This window comes from Ceratotherium simum, chromosome 10 (genome assembly GCF_057802395.1).
Source record: "Ceratotherium simum simum isolate JZ-2026a chromosome 10, ASM5780239v1, whole genome shotgun sequence".
Classification (NCBI taxonomy): domain Eukaryota; kingdom Metazoa; phylum Chordata; class Mammalia; order Perissodactyla; family Rhinocerotidae; genus Ceratotherium; species Ceratotherium simum.
In genome coordinates, this window is record NC_141909.1 from 20,000,001 (window position 1) to 20,025,031 (window position 25,031).

General features: G+C 35.5%; 1 non-coding gene across 1 annotated transcript; it reads left to right on the top strand.

The window, feature by feature from the left end:
* The first annotated feature begins 5,731 nt into the window (after nucleotides 1-5,731).
* LOC147916069 (U6 spliceosomal RNA) lies at nucleotides 5,732-5,837 on the top strand. Its single transcript, XR_015553526.1, has one exon. It is a non-coding gene; the product is annotated as a U6 spliceosomal RNA (small nuclear RNA).
* The last annotated feature ends 19,194 nt before the right edge of the window (nucleotides 5,838-25,031 follow it).

Sequence of the window (25,031 nt, forward strand, 5' to 3'; positions counted from 1 at the left end):
TGAAATCAAACGCAGTTGTTATTTAACAGCGTTGTAAACATTCATGATTGAAGAGTCGTGTAGCATCATCCACTGAAATCCTGGCATTTAAGTTCAAAATTAAGTACTACTATCACCTTTGTCGGAGAGGACAATGTAAAGTGTCTGAATCATGTTTTGCTGTCACAGGAAAAAATGCATCCCAAATAAATTTTTAATAATTCATGCTCTAAAGTTAGCAGTGACATAAAAGTGTATTGAGGATGTCTAAATTTTATTATAAAACAAAATTTATTCATTCCTTGGTATTGTTAAAAAAGGAGAAAAAGGAAACCTACCCACTACAGCCTTAAATAAAAAGATTACTCCCCGCATGAAGATGTAATTCATGACAGGTCTGAGTAACTGTAAGCACTTCAAATGTAATCAAGAATAAGATCAAAACCAGCAGTGGGAGTGGCCTAAAATAAAGATGGAAAATACTGTTAAATGTAGTACCTGCTCTCTGTAAAAAAAGTTAAGTCTTACTTGTGAGCGTCAATTTTACGAGGCTTCCGCTAGCATAAGACTTCGTAATCGGGGCTTCCTGTTTACCAAAGTGGGAAAGAATTCTTCAGATGCATACGGCATCCTTTGTGTCCTCTCTGGTTTCTGTAGTGAAATGGCTTGATTGGTCTGGGTCCTGATTTGTGACAACTAAAGCATGACAGGGTTTCATTGACATTTGGGGGTGAAGAGCTGGTACCTGTTGTTGGAACGCATGTCCCAGCCATTTGCCTCTTTGTCCTGCTTCGAGACTTCAGTTGCTGGCATCTCTGCAGCACCACACAGTGAGAGATTCTGTGTCCATTGAGGGCCACTTGGGGGCCACAGGATATGACCAACATTATTGCTTCTGGACCTTCTCATGTATCTCCTGCTGCCTCATGGCCTATGTCAGGAGCAGAAGAGAGGTCTTCAATAATGGGAAATTCCCCATGGTTTGTCCCTCTGGCACCTGCCTTTTGATATGTCCTAAGAAATTCAGAAAAATATGTTTTTCCTCACAAAGCTTGGCATTCAAAAACTTTTCTGACACACTCAAAAATCCTATTTTGAATACCAGAGGTGAAATAAACTCTTTGCTCTAACAATCCTATCCTTCAACCTTCTTCGTCTCTACTCCTCTCCTCCCCACAGAAGAAGGCCTCAGGAAAACGTGAAGACCATCAGCATATGAAACTGCACAGGGAAGGAGCATACTAATTTTTTTTATATTACCCTTGTTACACGTGTAAATAACTATTTATTAAATGCCTTTGCTGGAAATATTGAATTTCTGACTACTTTTGTACTTAGTTATTTATGAGAAAAATTATTTGCTTATATTGTCGTGAACTTTGTAATATTAAAAAAATTGTTAACTTGCATCCAGAAAGCTTGTTCGGGGGAGTCAGACTGAACTTATCCTTACCAACCTTATCTTGGCTGATTGAGAGAGAGAATGAGATAGAGTGAGAGAGTTGTGCTTTGTTGTATTTATGTGAAATGAAATTAAATACTGTCCTCTTTTTCCAGGTTCATTGCTCACATTTTTGTCTATTCCTGAGTCTGGCAATTTTTAAGACTTGTGTTTTTGTGCTTTTGTTGTCAATCTCATGAGCTTTTTGTTCATTAAGGGTATCGAATCTTTATCATATTTATTACAACTCATTATTTTCCTTTAGTTCTAGATTTTACCCTCCTGATTGTATTGTTTACTATAAATGTAATTTCCATCATCCTTTTAGAGTTTAAGTTCTGCAAGTAAATGTACCACAATTGTCTTATTCTTTAGTTTATCCCACATACCTTAAAACAGTACTGTTTAAGGTATCCTGAATATCCTCCAGCCCTAGGAAGCTTTGATTGTATTACTATAAGTCCTATAGCAACCTAAGGAAAGCCAAAAATAAAAAATAAAAATGTGAAAAAAGAGATTCAATTTTTGCTATGCAGAGTGCTTTAGCTTACTTAAATTTTTTCTTTTCCATGTAAGAGCAATTTATACTTTTTATATAAATTATTGGAAATTCTACGAGGAAATTGAAAACAATTGAATAGTTTCACCATCCGAACATAACTGTTACTGATATTTATATTATCTCCCTCTCTCTATGGATGTCTTTTGCATTTAGTTCACATTTTTACACACCTGTGAACATACCAAATGTGTAAATGATTATCCTTCTTAAAACTAAACATGTATGACATGGATTTGGGAACTGAAGTAACTTTCCTAATATGTACCAAGAATGATGATTTCATCTAACTATATTTTGTTTACAAATTTGTATTGACAACTCCTTCCCCAAGCTTTGTAACCTCTCAATTCTTAACATCAGCATTAGTTGTAGACAGTGGTATTAAAAGATAAACTGAGGCATATTAAAATGTTTAAGAGTTTGAGCAGAAACTAATTTGAATAGGCAGTGCCAAACTGGAAGCCATTAGGAGCTTGGGGAGAGACTCTTATAGAGACAAGGTGGAAGTAAAGCAAGGAAATGATTGATTGGCTAGAGCTTAAAGCCTAGTTGGCTGTTTGTGATTGGTTGTCCTTAGGTTTCAATTTTGTAACCTTGAGGCATTTGCAGGCTTTGATTTTGGTTTGTTTACCAAGTCGGCCAGGGCATCAGAGCCACCTCAGTCTAATGGCCTCCTTGTTTAATTAATTTAACAGTAGTTAAATTTTTCTAAAAAATATGTAGCTATTCAACAGATAATAGTTGTAATTTTAGTATCCTCACATTAAGAAAACTGATACTAGCAAACACCACATGAAGTTGAGTGTATATAGATAAATATATATATATATATATCAGCAAATAAATATATATACCAGCACACACTTGAAAAATGAGATATTCAGTCTATAGTCATGCACATGGATTTCCAGACCCTTCCAATACCTCTCTTCACCTTAGTGTCATTCTCCCAGTTGAAACTCCTCTATAGCTCACACTTTATGAACTACTATTTGAAGAGAATATATGCATCTGTTAGTCACCCCCAAAATTTATAATCCCATGAAAATAAATAAACATCAATTAAAAAATGGTTGATTTGTCTACTGTTTTTCTTCAAAGCATAGTTTCCTCATTCCCAAAGCAGACATTTTGAAAGTTGCTTCCTATTTGTCTATCTTTCAAGATAAAAAATGGCTTTAGTTCACAGCAAAACTCAATGGTAATCTGATGAATTATGGGCTGGCTTCTTCACCCCGAATCTGTGCAGGGTACTCTGACATACGTTACTATGGAAAAGAAAGTTGGCATTTTTAAAAGATAAAAGAAGAACGTTTTGTTTTTTCATCAAGGAGAATTTCCATATCTTAAGTGCTCGTTTGCAATCCCTATAAAATGTTTTTTTCCCCTTTAAATGTCAAGGTGATGTTTTCATGATTAATGTAAAATCAAACTCACACCTCATTCTTTACACCTTAAGTGACATTACCAGGTGGGAGACAAACAATTAGAAGCAGGTTTTCCTGAGGCTAAAGCTAAAACACCTTTACCTTTAGAACTTAAATTCTTATATAAGTGGTAATAATTTTAAAAACATTTTCTGCTCTAAATATTTTTAAGAACCAAGAAGTCACACACTCACAGCAAATTTAATTGCATATCCAGCAAAGAAGCAGCTATATTTAAGTATGACTTTCATTACTCAATCAAATTTATTTTAACTACTAAAATTACACCAGCAATAATAGATCTTATATTTTATCATTCACCGCATTTCCAAATTACAATATTACCAGAGTTATTTTGCTCACAACAACACTAGGAAGCATGTAGGTTAAGAATTATTGCTCTGATGAAGATTTCAAGGCAGAGAATGACAGTGCCCAGCCAAAAATCACAGATAATTAATGATAAAGATAGGACTAGAATAAAGATGATTTCATTCTCTGCCAAGTTTTTATTCAAGTAGAGTACATTTATCTATTGGCAATAGTATAAAGTGCTTTGTAATATTTAATATTTATAAAGAAAGTCTTAATTCTGTAGTTGACGTTCTATGTAAAAAAGGTAAAAAAATAGATTGTGAACACTGTTGCCAAGAAAATAATATCACATCAATATTAATATAAATGATGATATGTTGCTGAGCATGGGTTGCACCCCATGGCTGTAGGCAGCTTAGCTTCCGTGGCTTCTGTCTGAGGCTGTCTGACCCGAGGTCGTTGTCCTAATGCTAATGGTTCACCTTCAGGGCCATTCTTCCCTTTTCTTGAAGAATAACACAAGTTCACAGCCAAAGAACTTTATCATACTGTCCTGTAGAATCTAACACGTCTGACAGCCTTCCTTCATTCCATCCCATGTTCTCTGTTCTCTTTAGTCCCAGCTGGCAGTATTTCTGCTGGTATAATTCCATCTCTATTCCTGGCTTCTATTAAGATGGCTGATTAGGTCCACGGTTTGTATTATGTGAACTTTTCAAAATAGAAACCAGCTTAAGAGGCAAAGTGTTTATTTGGGATCAAAGAATTGCAATTTGGGGAGCAGATTCAGGAGGAAACCCAAACCGTGCCCCAATTACAGAAGAGGGGCTCAGGGTTTTTAAGGTGAAATGGGAAAACATGAGGTAAGATGTTTTTAAGAAGAGTTCATTGGTGCTGACAAGCTAAACTGCTCTTGGCTCTACATTACTGATTACTGATTCTATCTTCAGACAGAAAGCCCGTAATCATCAGTCTTTGTGATCAGCATGTCCATGTTTCTGCTGACTTCTCAAACAATTTCTGGTAAAACAATTGTGATTTTGGCCCAGTCCAAAAGATTAACCCAGCCCAACGTTCAAGACAGCAAGGTGGTTTCTCTGGAAAGGCAGCTCTGACTTCGTTTTTAAATGACTCCACTAAAGTCAATTTTGATACTACTCACTCTAATCTCCTTATCAAAACAGTTGGTCAGCCACACCCTTGGTGTCCTCCTCAGAACTTGCATTCTCATTTTTTTTTGCAAAACGAATAAGGTGAGAATTTTTCAAATCTTTAAGTTCTACTTCCTTTTTGCTTATTGCTTTACAATTCCTTCTTCAATTTATTTCTCCCTGCATTTTACTATCAGCAGTCATGAGGAGCTAAGCCTCTTTGCTTAGAAATCTCCTCAGCTAAGTATCTAATTTTATTACTCACAAATTCTACCTTCCGTAAAACGCTAGAACACAAACTTAATTCAGCCAAGTTCTTTGCCATTTTATAACAAGAATTACCTTTTTTCCATTGTCCATTGACCTCATCCGAATCGTATTTGCCATCCATATTTCCACCAACATTCTACACATGATTTATGTATTCTACATAAAGATGGCAGCTTTCTCTACAGCTCTACTCTTCTCTTTCCGAGCCCTCACCGGGATCACCTTTAACAGTCGCTTCATGGCAATGTAGGCTTTTTCAAGCACGCGCCTCAAAACTCTTCCAGCTTCTACCCATAGGCAGTTCCAAAGGCACTTGCACATTTGTAGCTTTTTGTTACTGCAGCACCCCACTTCTCAGCGCCGAAAGCTACGTTAGTCAGTTCAGGCTGCAGTAACAAAATACCATAGACTAGGTTCGCTTCAGCAACAAACATTTCTCATATCAACATTGTTATAAGTGATAATTATCATGTCTGGGTATTGATGTAAATGAAAGTATTGTTGCCTATGAAACTGCATATATTATATTATAAAATTAAGTGTCTAATGGTGGTTGAAACTAATAAGAAAAAATTATTTAAAAATCATGCTTGCTTTGGCAGCACATACACTGAAATTAGAGTGGCTCAGAGAAGATTAGTTGGGCTCTTGAAAAGGATGACACACAAATTCGTGAAGCACTCTATATGTATTTTGTAAAGCATGTGATCTTGAACGTTATTGTTTCATTATAAATCTGAAAAAGATTCTGCTAGAGTTCAATGGTAGATAGCGACCTTTACTGGAAGAAAGTTAGTAATTTTTAAAAGTTTAAATTTTAAGTCTTAAGTGCTAAAAGTAGTCTATTTTATTTTCTGAATCAATTAATACTACTTTCCCCCATATTTTACTTTATTCTCATGAAGTGTTTTTGGAAATAAATAGTAATTATATTTTAATATGATGTTGTTACAATGTTGTATTGAGATACTATTTATAATCTGCCAATTCATTTGTCTTCTACTAGAGATTTCCAAAAGGAATAAACAGGAATTTAGAAACAAGAAAAGACAGATATTAATATTGCAGAAGCATCATACATTTACAGATAAACTAATCTATAGTGTGAAGTAATAAAAAGGTGCCTTGATTAGAACAATTTACTTTGCACTTTGTCAGCTACCACATCTGACTTTTCTATATAAGCTTACATTTAAGGATGCAAATTTTAACTATCAACTTATAACTAATTAAAAAAAATCTTTCCTACCATTATGGTTATTTGAGCTTGAGAATTCCTTTTGAGAAAACATTACTGAAAAGGTGTTGAGGTGAAAGGAAAAGACGAGAAAGAAAATGGTAATTTTAGGAATAGCAGAAAAATGTACAGTACATTGGAATGCCAGTTTGGAAAAATATGCACAGCCTAGTAATTAGGGTAATAAAAGACAGTATGTAAAACAATATGTCTAAAGTTCAGACCTGGCATATTGAATGGATATGCAACCTGATTTAGGCAAAAGCAGTTGTGACTTGTCCTCATCAAGAGGAGAAGACTATAAAGTTAAAAAAAACCCAAACAAACAAATGAGGAGTAGAAGTGTATGAGTTAAACAAATATATATTTCAGAATTAAATATTCTAACAAGGAATAATAAAGCAACTATATGAGAACAAAATGCGAATTGAGATTAATATCGAAGGTTTCTGCAATTAAAGGATATGTTGGAAGAAAAACATCCTAAGAATTGGTACATTATTTCATCGACAATACATCTTGTTGTAGAAAAGTCACAATTACATCTGTTTGTTGTTATATATTTCTTAAAGTGTCATTTGTGATATCTAAAAATGTTTTTATTAAGGGTTTGTATCTGATTTGATCTATAGCAAAAATCATCTTAGCACCCATGTCATGATTATGAAGTGCTGAAAACGCTTCAGTAAAATTACTATTGTTTCTTAATAATGGAGGGAATGGAATTACTAAAATAATTTATAACTCAAAATTTTAAATACAAAATATATTTTCAATATTTTTAAATTGATTACAGTGAAAAATTATATAAAACTCTATTATAATAAAAACTCTTCATACATTTCAGAGAATTTCTGTTTTTTCCCACTATTGCAAATTATTTTATCCAAATAAAAATATTTACAATTTTCTAACTGACAGTATCTGATAAGTCCATTTCCTCTTCTTATAAGAGGTAAGTTTATTCAGATCCCTACTCCTATAATAGAGCTAAACTATCTTATGTGCAATTCTGTTGGTGGGCACATTTTTTACCATACATTGCCCTACAGCACCTTGGGTACAGCTGACAAATTCAAAGTAAATACTTTACCCAGGAGCCTGGTTAGGTGTGGTTGAAATAAAAGATGAGTAAATTACTCTCAGTGAAATTTGAACTAATTAAATCTGAGAGAATAAGTTAGCTATATAAGAATATTAAATGAATGGTTATGAGGAATAGTTAGGATTAAAAAACACACAATGGAAAGTGTTCAAGTCAAAGTTATGCAGAGAAGGAATTACTCTTAAGTGGAGGAATGTTGTTGGCAGAAAGAGGTGTATAGTAACAACCAGCTATGCCATGAGAGAGAGAAAATTGAGGCCACACTGGAGCACAGCACTATTGGTTTTAGATGACTTCCACATTTATTCTACGTGTATCCACAATACCACTCTTTCCTTGACTGGGCATATTTTCCTTAACAAAATAGTGCTATGCTAGACCAAAAGAACTCAGAAAGTAACTTGCAATATCATATAAGGGAGAAAATTCTTCCATTCTAACAAAAATTTTCTAAAGAGTTCCTCCAAGAACTCCTTTTATCTACAGGTCAGCAAATTGGGCTCCAAAAGTTAATTGATATGATAAATATACACATAGAGTCATTTATTGCCTACTCCTTAGGTTAAGAATCCTTACAGTTAGTGGAATTATCCTCATAATTTCCAACAAGATAACCCAATTTTTCATGACTGAAACCTCTAAAGAATTTAGTATGTTAGTTTTAATACACACTGAGAAAAAATAGGTATTAATCCGCATTTTTGTATTAAAATAAAAACATCTTAATGAGACAAATTATAAAGATAATTGGTAGACACAGAAGAACAGACGAATATTGATTGCCTTAATCATTAGAACAGTACCCACTTCGGGGCCGGCCCCATGGTGTAGTGGTTAAGTGCGCGAGCTCCGCTGCTGGCTGCCTGGGCTCAGATCTCGGGCGCGCACCAATGCACCGCTTGTCAGGCCATGCTGTGGGGGCGTCCCACGTAAAGTCATGGAATATGGGCACGGATGTTAGCTCAGGGCCAGTCTTCCTCAGCAAAAAAAGAGGAGGATTGGCATGGATGTTAGCTCAGGGCTGATCTTTCTCATAAAAAAAAAAAAGAAGAACAGTGCCCACTTCAAATTCTTTTGAGGGGCCTTTCCTGCCCTGCCCCACCTCCTCAAATTTTAAATATTAGAAATAGGAACTAGAAACCTCATTGTCACATTTATACATTATTAAATAATAGCACCTAATTCATTTCATTTTCAGCAGCTTAATTGTTAAACATATTCATTATGCAGAAATTGTAGCCTCACTGACTCTTTACTGAGTAAAGCTATTATGCTCATACCAATATACTTAGTAATCTGTTGTGTTTTAATTCTTCCTTTGAGATAGTGAATGTTGAATAAAATTGAAATCCCTTAACATATTATTTCAATCTACAATTCAAAAAAAAAATTTGAAAGGAGTAAAAGGGCATCTGTCATATGACTAGATCCACTTAAAAGGGAGTGCCTATCTAGTCCAGATCCCCAGAGTGACAAAAATTCAAAATGAGTTAACATTTCATTTGAAGTTACCCTTTTCAGTTTAGATTTTAAATTTCTGAGTGACTTATTCTAATCTATATTCAACACTATTTTGTTGGAGTAAAAGGGCAATGGTTATGTGTTAAAATTCACTTGGGAAAGAACAAGGTATACAAAGAAAAAACATTTTTTAAACAAAGGAGAATAATATCTGTTGTAAGAATTACTTTCTAGATAGATTTTCTTTGTCCTTAGAAGAATTTTAGCTGCAAAGAAATATCAATTATACCTTTTTGCTATTCTCTTGAGTCCTGTGACAAGATTAGCTTGGGGGAATCTTGGGGCCAACTTGAATATGAGGCTCCCAAGGGAAAAAAGCAGGTCAAATGCAACCTCCAGAAGCTTCTCTGCTGCATTGGTTGCCTGGGAGTTTGCCAGATTGTTCTGTGTCTTTTGGGGGTTAAAGCCTTGGAAATTTTTCCTCTGATTATGGCTACTCTATGACTATGTCTGACCCTTAGGATGTAAAAGTGTTTTTTGGGCTATGGGAAATCATTTGAGAGTTATCAAATGCATCATGTTTATAAGTGATGATTTTATAATTCCCATTTTGCTCCAGCTGAGAATTAGAAAAATCTGTGTTTTATATTGGACATCTTCAAAGAAATTTAACAAACCATTACTGCAATACTTTTTGCTGATTCCGTTGTTTACAAGGTTGCAAGCATGCCACCTCTCAAGTGTTCAAGTCAGTGGGAAACTGTCAATGAATAGAGGGTACTTTCATTTTAACCAATTGTTACAATTTCCTCTTCCAACTCCTGTAAAATGTCAGCAGCACTTTCTAGAAATATATTTGAACTACTCAATTCATTTTCCTTTTATTTACCATTTATGCCTCCTGGTACAACTCCCACATTGAAATTGCTCTTGCATAAATCACCAATGATTCTCATGTTAGGAAAACAAATGGATGTTTTTTGGTGTTATCTTGCTTAACCTCTTTTCATTCATTCATTTAATGAATTATTGAACATCTATTATTGCCAGGCACTGGGGAAACAGAGGTGCGCAAGATAGAGACAGACCACATCCTTATGGTATTTACAATTTAGTCTGAAAGACAGACCCTGAACAAGTAATTGTAGGGGTGTTAAATGTTAGAAAAAGGTGCCATGAGAACATATAATTGAGCGACCTACTCTAGCTTTGAAGTTAGAAAAGGTCTCCTAGCGGAAGCAATTTTCAGCTGAGTTCTAAGTGTAAGTAAAGTGTTGATTTGTGAAGTGAGGATAAGCAAGAAATTTTTTAACAGAGAAGAGCAAGTTCCACTTTCTCACCTTTCTTTCAGTTAACACTTACTCGTCTACCAAAGTAGCACTAAATCTAGATGTAAAATAATGAGGATTTAAAATCAGGGACAGAAAACCATGAATGTATTCAATTGTATTAGGAACATGGATTTGGTGATTGTGTGCATGTGAAGACGGAGAAAAGGTAAAGTTAAGGAAGTCCCCACATCCAGATGGGACCACTAGGTAGGAGACGGTCCCCTTTCCTAAGACTGGGAACACCAGAATAGCAGCAGGTTTGGAGAGAGCTTGTGAATCCAGTTTTGCACGTGTTGAATTTAAGGGGTTTGAAAGAGAAACTGGTAGGAGTGATAAAATATATCACTCCTACCAGGAGGCGATTAAATATATGTTGCTCCAGAAAAGAGTCTGGAGATACACATAAGTATCTTAATCCCAAACTGAACTCGTAATCACAGATAACAAAATATGATCCCGATTCCCCTATATCTTTATGATCATAGGTCTAGCATCCAGGTAGTAATCAAACACAGAAGGCTGAGACACACTCACTCTTATTTCTCATTTTCCATGTCTTTTCCATCATTATGTCCCTCCAGTTCTTTTTAAATTTCCTCAGCCTCACCTTGTTCCATTCCTCGCTTCCTTAAGTGCCTTCTTTTCTGGGGAATTGCAATAGCCTGCTAATTCAAGTTCTTTCCTTGAATAAAATGGACATTTATATTGCTGCCAGGGTGAGCTATTCAAGATAGAAAACGTTTCTCTGTTTCCTCTTCTCAATGCTAACTTCTAATAGGTCTTCTTATGCTGCTTGGTTTTACCAGTGGAATTCTTTCTCTCTCATTTTTCCATACTTCTCTTTTTCCAAAGTATATATGGGAATAAATTCTCTTGGACTCTTTTTCATTTGCCAATTATTTTGCTTAAAATCTAGCCAACATAGATCGTAAAGCATTATTTTCATTGTGGAAGTGATGAATAAATGAATATTAATAAGAAAAGTTAAAATATTGAAGTATATGAAGAAGCCATTTGGTTTAAAACTAATTCGGCCTGAACTTGTTTTTCCAGAAAGGCCTGATGTGACCTGTCAAGCATGCATTGTACATCTACTTTAAACATTGACAATGTCCCAAAACCAAGAATGATGGCCTCAAAGATAGGGATGTATGCCTCCCCCCATATCAGCATTTCTTTAAAGACAAACATATCTTCGCAGAAACTAAGGATTACTTATTGACCTACTGTGCTCATTTTGTGGCCACTGACCTGCTGACCACTAACCTGCTGTGCTCATTTTATGACCACTGACCTTCTATGCTAGCAAAACATCTTGTGACTGTGGTAAAAGACACACTGTCGTATTTGATGTATGTTCCTGTTCCAAGACCATATATAACCATGCTGCGCACCCTCCTTCTTCGGAGTGCTACCTTCCTTGGTTAAGATTTTCTCCTGGGCTATAGTCATCAAAATTGGTTCATAGAATAAACTCACCCAAATTTTGATTTACAGATTAATTATGGATTATTTATACTGACAGAAATAACAGAAAAAAGTAAGATGATGGGTAACAGCATGGCTTATAGAGAAAGACTATTTGCATTGAGATTCCAGCTGCAAAATCTATCAGTTTGGTGACCTTGGACAATTAACCTACCTGTGCTTTGTTGTCTTCAAGTGTACAATAGGAATAATAATAGTGAATATTTCATAGTGTTGTTCTGAGGATTGAATTAATTAATATATTAAAGTGCTTAGAATGGTACCCGACACAAGAAAACACTGCATGTTATTATTAACTATATAAAAGGATGACTTCTTAATACTAATAAAAGAGGGAATGCATATAATATTAATTAACTAAATTAACTTAGTTGTTGATGTAGTCAAGATTTATTGAGTACCTGGTGTGTGATAGGCACTGTTCCAATACTGGTTGTATAGAATCAAACATAAAAATCATGGTTTCTTCCATTATGAAACTTAGCACCTGGAGGAAGAAATATATATTATACATCTGTGAGGAGTGATGTGTTCATCACACTCGAACATTGCATGGACATAGAATATTTAATATTTTTGAAATAAGATTTATCTTTTTCTCTTACACTTACTTTCCTTTGCTTCTTGGTTTCAATAATGGAAATATCTACTCATTTGCTCTATTCAGAACTGGGAATTGTCCTCTACTCCTTGCCCTCACTTTTATTCATGTATTCCACAAGTATTTGTTGGGTGCATTCTTTGGTAATATAACATTGAACATGATAGACAGAATCCCCACCACCTCGGAAACAATGCTATTGTAAATATCTCACAATTCATGGTTAATTTCCTTAAAGAGGTAGTGGTCTTGTTGATGAGAAGTCATACACATCTACCCTAACACTAAAGAACTAAATCATTCAAGAAAACAATGTAAGAGCTGCTATAAGGCAGCAAGTGACCCTAGTAAGAATGAAAGAGGAATGCAGAGTTAGAGGAGGCCGTCTTGGTCAGGGAAGCTCATTGAAGCTTTTTCTATTACAAGCGGGATTCGAACCTTTTTCTATCAGAAGTGGGGTTTGAGAGATGGTGGGCTTTACATAGGTAAGAAAGAGATATGACATTCCAGAGAGGTTGAGTCAAATTCATCATTCATTCATTAAAGCTGATTATTTTCCTTTAGTTTCTAGCCAAATGCCTGATTATTGGTACTCTATTTCAGCCCCAGAGTGGAGGTCTGGGTCCTGGAAGTAGAAAATGACAATGAGAAGACTTGAAACTCACCAAATTATTAGCAACTACATAGCCAGTCCACAGGGGATCCTAACACCCACCCTACCCCCAAACCCAGCTTTTATAATGTGCTCATGATTTGTCCATATTATCTAGAATTGTTCCTGTACATGATTATTAAGGATTTCTGAACTGGCAGAATGGATCCAAAGTTACTTTAATAGTGCTAGAATAAATAAAGCTTAACAGAGCTCATCTTGGAAGCAAAACTGATGAGGGAAAATCTGAAAGGCCCACGAGTAAAAATAGTATTAGACTCACAGTCCAGAGCTTGCTTTGTCTGCCTTTTCATGAAACCTTAATTGGCCTTATATGTTTATTCCATTTTTACCTCTGCTGATTCTTGTTCTCATCTGGTCTTGTCTATAGATTTGTGTATTCCTTCTGCTCAAATGACAAAAGCCTTAGCACAGGCTCTGCCAGCAAACTTGTTTTGTGAGATTTCAGTTATCTGTCTCAATTTTGCCTGCTCTATAACTCTGGCTTTCCAGACAAATTTTGGGTTCCCCAGTAACATAATTCCCTGATCTGACACACAGTCGTTTAATGAAAGGAACATATCTTAATTAAAACATATGATTAGCTTTGTCAATTCAAATGAAAATAACTCTAATTTAGACATAGGCATAGAATTTTAAAGTTAGAAGGGGCCTTAGAGATCCCCTAATAAATGAATGGTGTTGATAATTGCTCTCCCCTGCTGTGTGCATTAGAGTCTGCATTGCGTTCATTGCTGTCAAATACATACTTTTAGAAGAAATAATATGACTTTAGGAATATGGAAAGTTTACAATAGTTCTACTTTTTAGCAATCTTGCTAAAGTCCTCTGACCTTACAGTTCATGACATAATTATTTATTAGGCTAGGGATAGAATCATTTATGGCTTAGAGCAGATAATAAAAGGGATTACTACCCAGGCAGTTTCTTCCTTAAACGCACAGTTTTCCTAATCTCTTTCCCTATGGCAACAGAGCAATTACTTTCCAGCACGTTGATTCCTTTGTACTTTAAATATAGATAAATGTAATCATGCTGAAAACCTGTGGGTTAGCTAGTGCTCCTGAATTGAAATCGCAAACTGCAGAAAAGCATTGATTCACAGCTTAGTTTTCTACAAAACCTAGTTACAACTGTATGTAAAAGACCAGACGGCTCTCAAGTAAATCCATTACTACTATAACTGTGAAGAATAATGTCTAATATGCCTGATTCTTGATTAAAACTTTATTTCCAGAAAATGGAATAAGTTTGTTGGATTTTTTGTCTGCCTCTTTAAGAAATTACAAGTAAAACTTGGTTGGTCTACAAAGAAAATTTATAAAATAAAATGATGATTGGATTAAGATAAGGGAAGAGGGAAATAACGCAGTGGAGCAGAATCTCTGGAATTATGTAGAGGAATCAAACAAATCATACATGGAAAACAAATTATACCAAAGAGAATGTGTTTTAAAATTAATATTGCACAAAGTACTAAATGAGTTTAGGTTATTTAAATATTTGTGTCTCATGTGAAATGAGTTTCTCAATGATTAGCACACTTGAATTAAGAGAAATTTCTACAAGCCTGGGTGTGAACTTTTCCTAAAAGACAGTCAACTCCACCAAAAATGGGAAGTCCATCTAAAACACCATGAAAATTCTTGTGTTTTATATAAATTACTCTATTTTTATCAGTTCTCAAATAGCTCACAAAATATTATGAATATATCGTAACTAGGATAATTTATGTAAAAAAAAATCTGTGGCAGGAGCTTGAATTCACTGTCATTATCAAAATCAACCCTGGATTTAGTATTTCTTGGGTTAGGAAGACTAAAGAGCAAATCATTAAAGTATCTGAGGATTTTCTTCTTTTTTTTCAAAAATAAAATTAAAACATATTGAAACTGGGGGCCAACTTGCTTTAACTCTACTCAGTTGTCTGTTTGCCAAAGTAGTTTGATAATGCATTACTAAAACCCACCCTATGGCTAACATCTCTGACGCCTGGGTCACTATGGTAACAGGTGCTAGAGTTTTTCAGGAACTGATAGTTGGCTCCTTGTATAGTTTAGGCTGGTTAAGACCACCGACTCATCAACTGGGCCTGTGTGGATGACTGATAGGTGACCCTTTGACATCAAGGAGCTGAAAACTCCACCCTCAGATCATGGTAATGCCACCATTTTCTGAACATGTGTCCTATGAAGAGCCGTAAGGTTTGACTACTATGCTTGTGCAGATCATCAATTACCTTACTTCTCCTTACTCCAATCATCTATTCCCACTTCAGACTACCCTGCCCCTTTACCCCATAAATATCCCTATTCCCCATTTTTCTGGGAGGCAGATTTGAGATTGGTTCTCCCATCTCCTTGCTTGGCTGCCTTATGAATAAACTCTTTCTCTTTGCAAACTTCTCACTTGGTGATTGGCATAATCATGTGGTGGGCAAAATGAACCTGGTTTGTTAACAATATCATTGGAAAGTGTAATATCTTTGATTCTCCCATTGGAATGGCATAACATAGGTCAAAATTAAATAATGGCATGTCTTCTGAAGTTTAAAAGGGATAAAGCAAGACAACGTCTTTACGAAAGCGCAGCCTTATGATTACTCCTGTTCAGTGATGGTAGATGTAACATTTTGAGACACTCCAACTTCCGCTGCTTAGCTCCCAAATTAAGCAGCAGTAATTGATGATGATGTAGGTGGTTGACCTGATAACAGATATTAGATATTGCCTAAATTGTAAATATTATTTCTTGTATTCCATTAATGTCATCTTTCAATACAATAGTTAAAATAGTATTTTAAATCGAATTTTCAGTTGTTAACTAAATAATCACCTCTATCTTGAGACCTTGTACATAATTGATGCAGGTATTGATTTAGGTCCTATTGTGCAGAGCAGGTAGAAACAAGACTAAAAGAAGTGGGTTTTAGATCATAGAAAGTCCTGAGTGTGTTGATAAGGTCGTATTTTAATCATTTAGTGAATGCTAATTCAGAGGTAACTTTTTTTTTTGTGAGGGAGATTGGCCCTGAGCTAACATCTGTGGCCAATCTTTCCTCTATTTTATATGTGGGTTGCTGCAACAGCATGACTGTTGAGTGGTGTAGGTCTGCACCCAGGATCGGAACCCATGAACTTGGGCTGCCGAAGCAGAGCATGCTGAACTTAACCACTATGTCACCAGGCCAGCCTCCAGAGATAATGTTTTTAAGCAAAAGGATAAAATAATTAGACTCATCACTGAAAGATGATTCAAATATTATGAGGAGGGACTAACTGAGGCAAGATGGGAAAGAGGAAAGTCACTTAGTTCTAATAATCTACATGAAAAATGTTATGGGGCCAGAACATAAAGAATTAGGATGGAGAAGATAAGGATTAAAAAAATGATTAAAATTGTGCAGGGCTTACTACTGATTTGAGATGAGGCAGAGAGACAAAGAAAAAAGGAAGAATCTAGGATAACAATCACATTTGTGGCTTGGGTAATTGGTGAATGATTATTTCATTTTCTCAGGTAGTGAGTACAAAAAGAGAACACATTTGATGCGGGAAGATTTTGAGTTGGGTTTTGAATATGCAGAGCTTGAGATGAGTGTGTGAAAACAGGAGCAGGTTGTGTTGAGAATTTTTGTTCCTTAGATGGCGAAATAATGAATGTGGTTGTGGTAGACAAGGGAACAAATATAGAAGAGAAGACAACTAAAGATGAAATTCTCAGAAACATTGCCTTTAGGCTGAGAACCAATGCTCAGGAGGATGAGAGGAAAGAAACTGCAGAGCAAAAAGAGGAAAATCAACAAAGTGTTATCCAAGGGGCCAAGTTTCAATAGTGTTTCAAAAAAAATGAAATAGTGAATAAGTCAAATTTAATGCCAAGAGGAAAAACAGGAATGAAAAGATGCCATTAGATTCATGAATTAAGAGAGCATTAGTATCTTTAATCCATAAATGTTGTTAGGGAAGAGACAAAATGGGCCTAGAAATATTTTTAAAGTTAATTTCTAGAACTTGAGAAGTTTTATAGAGCAGAGGGCTTCAAATTTTGGTAACACATATCAGTTAACAAAAACAGAGCCCACTGCTCATATAAGTAAAATTTATGTTATATATATTCACTACTCTGCTCTATAAGTATATTATAAAACATATAGCATGATTAAAATTTTTTTAAATGATTGAATAAAGTGGAAATAACTGAAATATTTAAAATCATCATATTTCAGCTTATATGATGCTACAAACATGTTTCCTCGCAATAAAAAATAATGCGGAGGAGGGAGTAAAACACACAATCTTAAACAATCCTCTCTGATGGTGTGAAAATGTTAAATTAATTGGTAAGAAGAACCTTGACAAAAGGTCAACCAAGAATTTTTCTTTCCTTCAAAGATTAGCTCAAAGTCTATGAGCATCCTCTCTAACATGAAGCTTTTGGTCTGTATAATAAAAGAAAGCATTTTATTTTTAGAGGGAGGAGGATTCCTGCTGTGTATTATTATTCATATTATTTTGATCAAAACATCTACTCTTTATCACTGAAGTGGAAGATTTCTAGAGTGAATTCATATTCTAGGAGGGGAAAAAATCCCATTGCAATTATCTCACTGCTCCCCAGCATCCCCACATGTCTCAAGGGCAAAGAAATGAAAAGCATTTCAAAAGCTTTCAGAGGCAAGCTGATCCTCCTGATGATACAGTAAGACGAGTACTGTAAATTCTCTGAGCATCAACCACTTCCAGATAGCATTATAATCATTTCATTTAAGCAATTTGCCTTTAGGGTTAGTTTATTTTTTCATAGATCATTTAAAAATGTTTTCAAAAAATCCATGTTATTCATAAGAGAGATGTTCATTTGCAATGTGCACGGAGGCATTCCACCTGGGAAGCATACCATGTCACTAAAAGATAGTTTTCACTTGAAAAAGTTACTGATAGCTGTTCTTTATTAGTTAATCGTAGGACTACTACATCACATTTTTCTTCTCTGTCAGGTAATACACAGGTATAGGAAAATGTATTGACTCTTCCTATATTGTATTTTTTTTCAACATGCTTATCAGGTATTTGTTTCATTGTTAGCAGATTCTCAGTTGGATAACAAATCTATCATGTAATTTCAGGTCAGAAAATTATATGAATTTTAAAAATCAGGTGTAGATGGAATATTGGGGTCTTGATTCAAAGATGTAAACATATAATTTACTGAGAGAGGCAAAAGATAGAAAAATAAACTGAGCAGTGAACTCTGCCTAATGTTAATTCAAAAGGATGCTATTATGGCTTTCACTCGTCAGTTCTGTTAATCAGCCTCATCTTGAAAAGTGAAGCAAACTTAGCTCTATCTCATAGGGATTTCAGGATTCAATGTTAATTACTGATTACAACATATTCTGAAGAAACAAACAGTCATTAAGTGTCAAGCTGTCAGCAAGGTTTTATCTCCTCCCCTCATTATCGAGCTATTTGAGCTTGAACAAATCATATAAAGACTTTGGGCTTCAGTTTTGTCATCATGACAAGATAAATTCTAAATTGCCTTGGATGGCATTGTAGGTCCTCATGGGCTTTCCTTGACTAATTAGTTCAGACTTTTGCTCTCCTTCTTACCCACCCCCCCACCATTATTCACATTCTATGCTCCAAGAATACTCAATTACTTACAGTTCCCGGAAGATGCTCTATTTTCCCATGTCTCAGTGCCTTCACAAGTGCTGTTCTTTCTGTGTAGAATGCTTCCAACCCAGGAACTGGTCTGAACTAGTTCCCTTCACTTTCAGCTTACCCTGCCCTGCTCCCTCCTCTGAGAAGCTGAAGTGATCTCTGAGGTCTCTGGCAATGTCCATATTACACTTTTTCATTCTCCTCTTCAATGAATCATGAAACATCTCCTGGTATACCATTAAATAGTAAGCTCCTTAAGGAGCTTGAACTTTGTCAAAGGTATGAACTTGATCTCCCCTATTCGTATATAGAAGATGCTAAACACATCTATTGAATATACTTGTATAATGAATTTCTTGAAAAAATAAGTTATAAAATTAATTTACCATTGTATATGAACTATTCAATAGCAAAGGATATTCTAAAAATGTTTACTGAGCAACTACTATGTACAGGGCAATTGGTAAGTACTGAAGATATAAAGCTAAATAATACAGAGTCCTTGTCCTAGAGGTGCTTGGCACCAGAAGATCAGGCAGGATCATGAATTGACAAATAAGAGAACAATCTGGTCCTACTGAAGGATGAACAGAGTTTTATGTACATGCGGGGCCAGATAGTGGAAAAACTAACCATATCTAGAAAATGTAAAGATCATCAAGAAGGTGAAATTTGAGCTGGTCTTGAAGTTCTAGTAAGAGAAGAGAATAAAGACCATTTTAGGAGTGCATGGAATGTGCAACGATAAAGAGTAATGAAAATGTATTTTTAGAGAACAATGAGAAGATCAGTGTGGTGGGATATGAGATATACATATGGGGCAGATTGAGTGATAGACATCTGGAGTGGTAAACATCATATTTTACATTTTAAGGAGGGGTAATCAGGAATTATTTTTTACAGAAAAGAGTGACATGACCTTGCTGGAGGAGGCTAAATCTCAGAAGATAGGGAAGAACACAGATGGGAATGGGGAGACACCAGGGGCAGGGAAAGCTGCTGTTGCCAAGGTGTGGGGAGGGGAGATGAGAACTGGTGACCAAGACAGTCTTAACGTTCTCCTCAGCTTGACGAAATCTTAGACAGGCTTCTTCCTGACTCCAAGCCCCTGACTTCTTCCCTAGGAGCCCAACTTCAGCAGTGCCAACTAGCAAACACAGATGGCCTGATCACATTGATCAACCCTCCCCACTAATGTCCTCCAGTACTTTCCCACTTGCTCACCCCAGGACTTAAAACTCTCCCACCTTTTGTTTCAGTGGAGTTCAATCTCTCTCCTCTGTTGCAACAGCCTTGACCTCTATTGCGATAATCTTGAATCAAGTCTGTCTTGAAGTTTTTAAACAAGTGTCTGGTGCACTTTTTCTTTTACACCTGAAAGAAAGCGCTAGTGCTGAAGAGGAAAGAAACACACCACTGAAGTCACATTTCCGAGACACAATCCTTAGGGTCTGGTAACATGGCTCGAATGCAAGAAATTAGGAAGTTAAGGATAGACCTGAAAAGTGTAGCTAAGTGGGTAATCATACCAAGTGCCTGAGGTAGAAGAGGAGAAGACTGGAGCAGAATTTTATGAGTTCTGTTTGAGACTTGCTATATGTCAGATTTCTATGTTATGCACTAATGGTTGCAGTCAAAACAATTGTCTAGAACAAGAGAGAAAAAATATTATGGCTGGTTACGTACAAACCAATTTTTTTTTTTAATTAATTAATTTATTTATTTTCCCCCCAAAGCCCCAGTAGATAGTTGTATGTCATAGCTGCACATCCTTCTAGTTGCTGTATGTGGGACGCGGCCTCAGCCGCGGTGTGTCCGTGCGCGCCCAGGATCCGAACCCGGGCCGCCAGTAGCAGAGCGCGCGCGCTTAACCGCTGAGCCACGGGCCGGCCCCGTACAAACCAATTGTTACAAACTCTTTACACACATTTTAAAAATAGATGTGGAATGAATAGTTATAACCAAAGTTACAATGGAAAGAACACTGAATTTGGAATTTACAAATATGTATTTGAATCCTGTTTCTGAAATTTAATTACTAGGTGATCTTGAACAAGCCACTTAAATTTTCTAAGTACCTGTCTTGTCTCTTTATCTGTAAGACAATGCTAAGAATAAAACCTATCAGTGGCGGTTATAAGAGTTATTCAACTCTTATTTCTGGGTCTTCCCCCTCCCAAGAACAAAGATAGATTGTTATTCCTGTTCTTCTCATAGTTGAACCAGTTCTGGCCAATGAGTTGTGAGAAGTGACGAATATCATGTATTAGGCACAATTTTTTTTTTCAGCTTTATTAATATAATTGACATATAACATTGTAATAGTTTGATTCCATATATGTATATATTGCAAAATGATTACCATAGTAAGTTTAGTTAACATCACCTCACATAGTTAAAATTTTTTTTCTTGTGATGAGAACTTTTAAGATTTACTCTCTTAGCAACTTTCAAATACACAATACAGCACTTAACGGTAGGTACAAGACTCCTGTTCCCACTTTTGTTTCCCCTCTGCCATGGCAATATTTGAGATGGTGGTTGCTTCCCTCAGACTGGCCCCTGAGAGACTACAATTAAAAGAGCTCCCTCCTACTCCAGGATATTCTAGCTTGAGAAAGAAAGAAATCTTTGTTCTTCTGAGTCAGTAAGGCTTTTGTGATGTCAGTTACCTCACAATAACCTAGTCTTATCCTAAATGTTCAAGTATTCAATTGTAAAACTTAAATGAAAAAAAAACAAGAAAATATTTTATTTACCAGAAATCACCACATAAATATCTATTTTTATACTCTTCATTATTGTAAAGTGTTAAAACATTGCAAATTAAAGTTTAAGGAAATACCAGGAATGTTTTCCAATCTGAAAAATAGGTAGTCAAAACAATTGGAAAAATAATCTGAAAATTATTTTTAATATAGTACATGTAACAAAATTCTTTTTGGATGGTTTTTACAGATAATTGTCCTTAGAGTTTTAAATTACTGTAACATTTGTAGTATTATTACCTTTACTTTCTGGATCTTATCAATTTCATGTCAAAGTTATAACTTTTCATTACCTTATGCATGTATTCTTAACCCTATTCTTTTATTAGTAGGGAAAAGGTACCAAAATCTCTTGTTAACAAAATCCATTCAAAAGTTACTCTAACTTCTGGGCATATTTACAGTTTTAATGTTTGAGAACTCATTATCATGAAATTAATTTCATTGATTTCTAACTCACCAGTTCACTGTGAGCTGTTAAAAACTAAAATAAAGTAAGTAAGGTGGCTGGTACACAATAGGAGTCAATAAATGTTTTCCCCTCTATTAAACTACAGTTGTACATCACTTAACGACAGGGATCCATTCTGAGAAATGCATCATTGGGTGGTCTTGTTGTTGTGGGATCATAGAGTATACTTACACAGATCTAGAAGGTACAGCCTACTACATTCCTAGGCTACATGGTATTAATCTTGTGGGACCACCATTGTATATGTGGTCCATCGTTGACCAAAATGTCATTACGCGGCACATGACTATAAAGATATGTAACTATAATTGATAGGAAATGATTTAAGATGGGCTAAAAGACAACTTCTGATGACTTATGTGTAAACAAGAAGCATAATGCTGGGCTGTACTTTGCTAAGAAATGATCAGATTAAGTTTTGGCTCCAATAAAGAATGGAGTTCCAAAATATCAAGGCCTCAGAAATGCTCTATGTGCAGATCAATTATTTTCCAATTTGGAAGATCTTTCAGGACCATAGGAGAAGATTTGCTTATAGTTAGTCTTCAGGATGGAGAAATTAATGATGGTGTGAACATCTCACAATTCAGGGGCCTTGTCTTTAAATGTTTGAATTTCATCCCTCAAGCAGCCAAACAAAGGATGAGTAGTCAGTGCCACTGCATTGTGATTTTTGCTCTCTCTTTGTGGCTCTCTTTATTTTCATTAACTTTAGGAGTCACCATGTTTTGAAATTGGGAGGGAGTGAAAGGACTCACTCCTCCTGCCAAGTGACAAATTATCATGTTACGTTGTTTAATATCTGCATCCCATTACAAATGTCACCAAACGGCTATTAAACAGCAAGTCCTATGCACAAAACCCAATGGTGCATGACACCTCTGATTACGTGCAGTTTTTTCTGAAAGAGTGATTATTCTTAGAAGGAATATTTTACTACCCTTAATCTTTGTCCAGTTTATGCAACCATATCCTGAAGCCTCATAAGGTATGTAACCAAACCTCAATATAAATCTATCAGTGCTCGGGGGTTATCCTGGTGAACCATCTATATGATTGAAATGTACTATTCTAAGTTATGCGTCAGAGCTTATTAAAACTCTCATCAATCGCACTGCTGAAATTTTAAAAAGGTTCCACTGTTTTAATGCATGATTTGTATTACCCTTCACTAGAAACAAAGCAGTGTTCTCTGCAGTTTCCAAGCAACACATCTTTTTCAATTACTATTTAGCATTGAATTCTGTCCCTAGATTCCTAATGCATTTCCTTTCTTCACTATGTGTATATTTAGCATCTTGCAGAAGAATAAAACTATCACCTTACTTTGACCAAATCTGCTGTATGTCATGTGTAAACCTTCTGTAAACAAGATAAATGCATTAGGGCATTCAAAACCAAATTACACCAGTTGAACGTACTTTCAGCAAAAGAAAAATTCAGTTGTTAAAACTATTCAAAAAGGATTTTTACTGATTGGAATTTTCATCTTGCTTAAGAAGTAAAAATTTTGAATCCAGATACCATATTCACTCTTACCTTATAAATTGTGTAAGATAAGATTACAACAACTACATAGAAGAAATGAAGTGTATAATGGGCTCATTAAATATGACATTAAATACGTCAATGTCGTTAAATAAAATGACAATGATGATGACAATGATGATAGATGTACTTATATGTGCTTGGCCTTGAGCTGAGCCTTTGACGTATATTAGCTTTATTAATGCTTAGAGTGATAAATTAGCCAGTAGCATTAGTCTCACTTTATAGATGAGGAAACCAAAGTAGAGGGAGTTTATATGATATACCAAAGGTCAAAAAATTAATAAGTGGCAAAGGCAGTGTTCGAACCAAGACAGTCTAACTTGGAACAATAATTACTCAATGTTTCAAAATTAATTGTCATAATTTAGAGTCCTACTTAAAGTTAAATCCAATGACCTATTGAAATAAATTACCAAAGAGTGTCAACACATCCAAAATTAGTTCCAAGTTTTATGACAAAATTGTACAGCAATTGTTTTGTTCAAAAAGCAATTATGATTTCACGATAAACCATGTTGTGGAAAGAATTACCAGAAGTAAAATAATACGAGACACAGTTCATTCCCCATGGAGTGGAGCTCTATTTCTACTGTCACTGTTCCAAGGGCGGCTCTTAACTCTTTCTCCAGAAGATGCATTGCTGTTTCACGTTGCCCGGGTGATTTCCCCTGGAAAAAGAAAAAGGACATGGAAAAGTCTTTACAATGTGACTGTTGTTGCAGAGAAGAGATTTTCTATCGACTAACTCTGGAAAGAACATTATTGGGGATAGAGCCTCTTTCTCTATAGATTTCTCTGTAAACCTGCATGTTTTTTGGTATTTCCCAGGCCAGAGAGAAAATGAAAGTAAATAAAAATATACCAGTTCATCATGTAGCATACTCATTTGCTGTAACGGATATGGTCTGGTTTTTCCATACACAGACAGTAATTTATATACTTCTTAGCTTTCTAGCAAGTGTCCTGTAACGCATTTACATTTTGATCAAGTGAGAAGACAAAAATTGGCTTCTGAAAAACTTTTTTTAATTCTTGGTAGATTTTCTTTGGTAGTGGACAGAATTTGCACATGATAAAATGTGAATGTGCAAGAAATTTAACAGTTTTGATATATTTATCCAGCACAACAATATAAACTGCTTAGTAACATACACTTAGCAGCCAAAAAAAAAAAAGTTTACCATAGATATATAAAAATAGCCCTGAGTGGCTAGATATTTTATCTGCACTGGTGTTGGGATAGGTATTACATACCACTGTTCCAAAGTCCAAAATAAATAGGGCAATTCTCAGTTTTTACTTTTGGTGCCTTAAAGCCAAGGATGTGGAGAGGCTCAAGTTCACCCCTAATTTTTTTTTTTTTGTGAGGAAGATAAACCCTGAGCTAACATCCATGCTAATCCTCCTCTTTTTGCTGAGGAAGACTGGCTCTGAGCTAACATCTATTGCCAATCCTCCTCCTTTTTTTTCCCCCCAAAGCCGCAGTAGATAGTTGTATGTCATAGTTGCACATCCTTCTAGTTGCTGTAT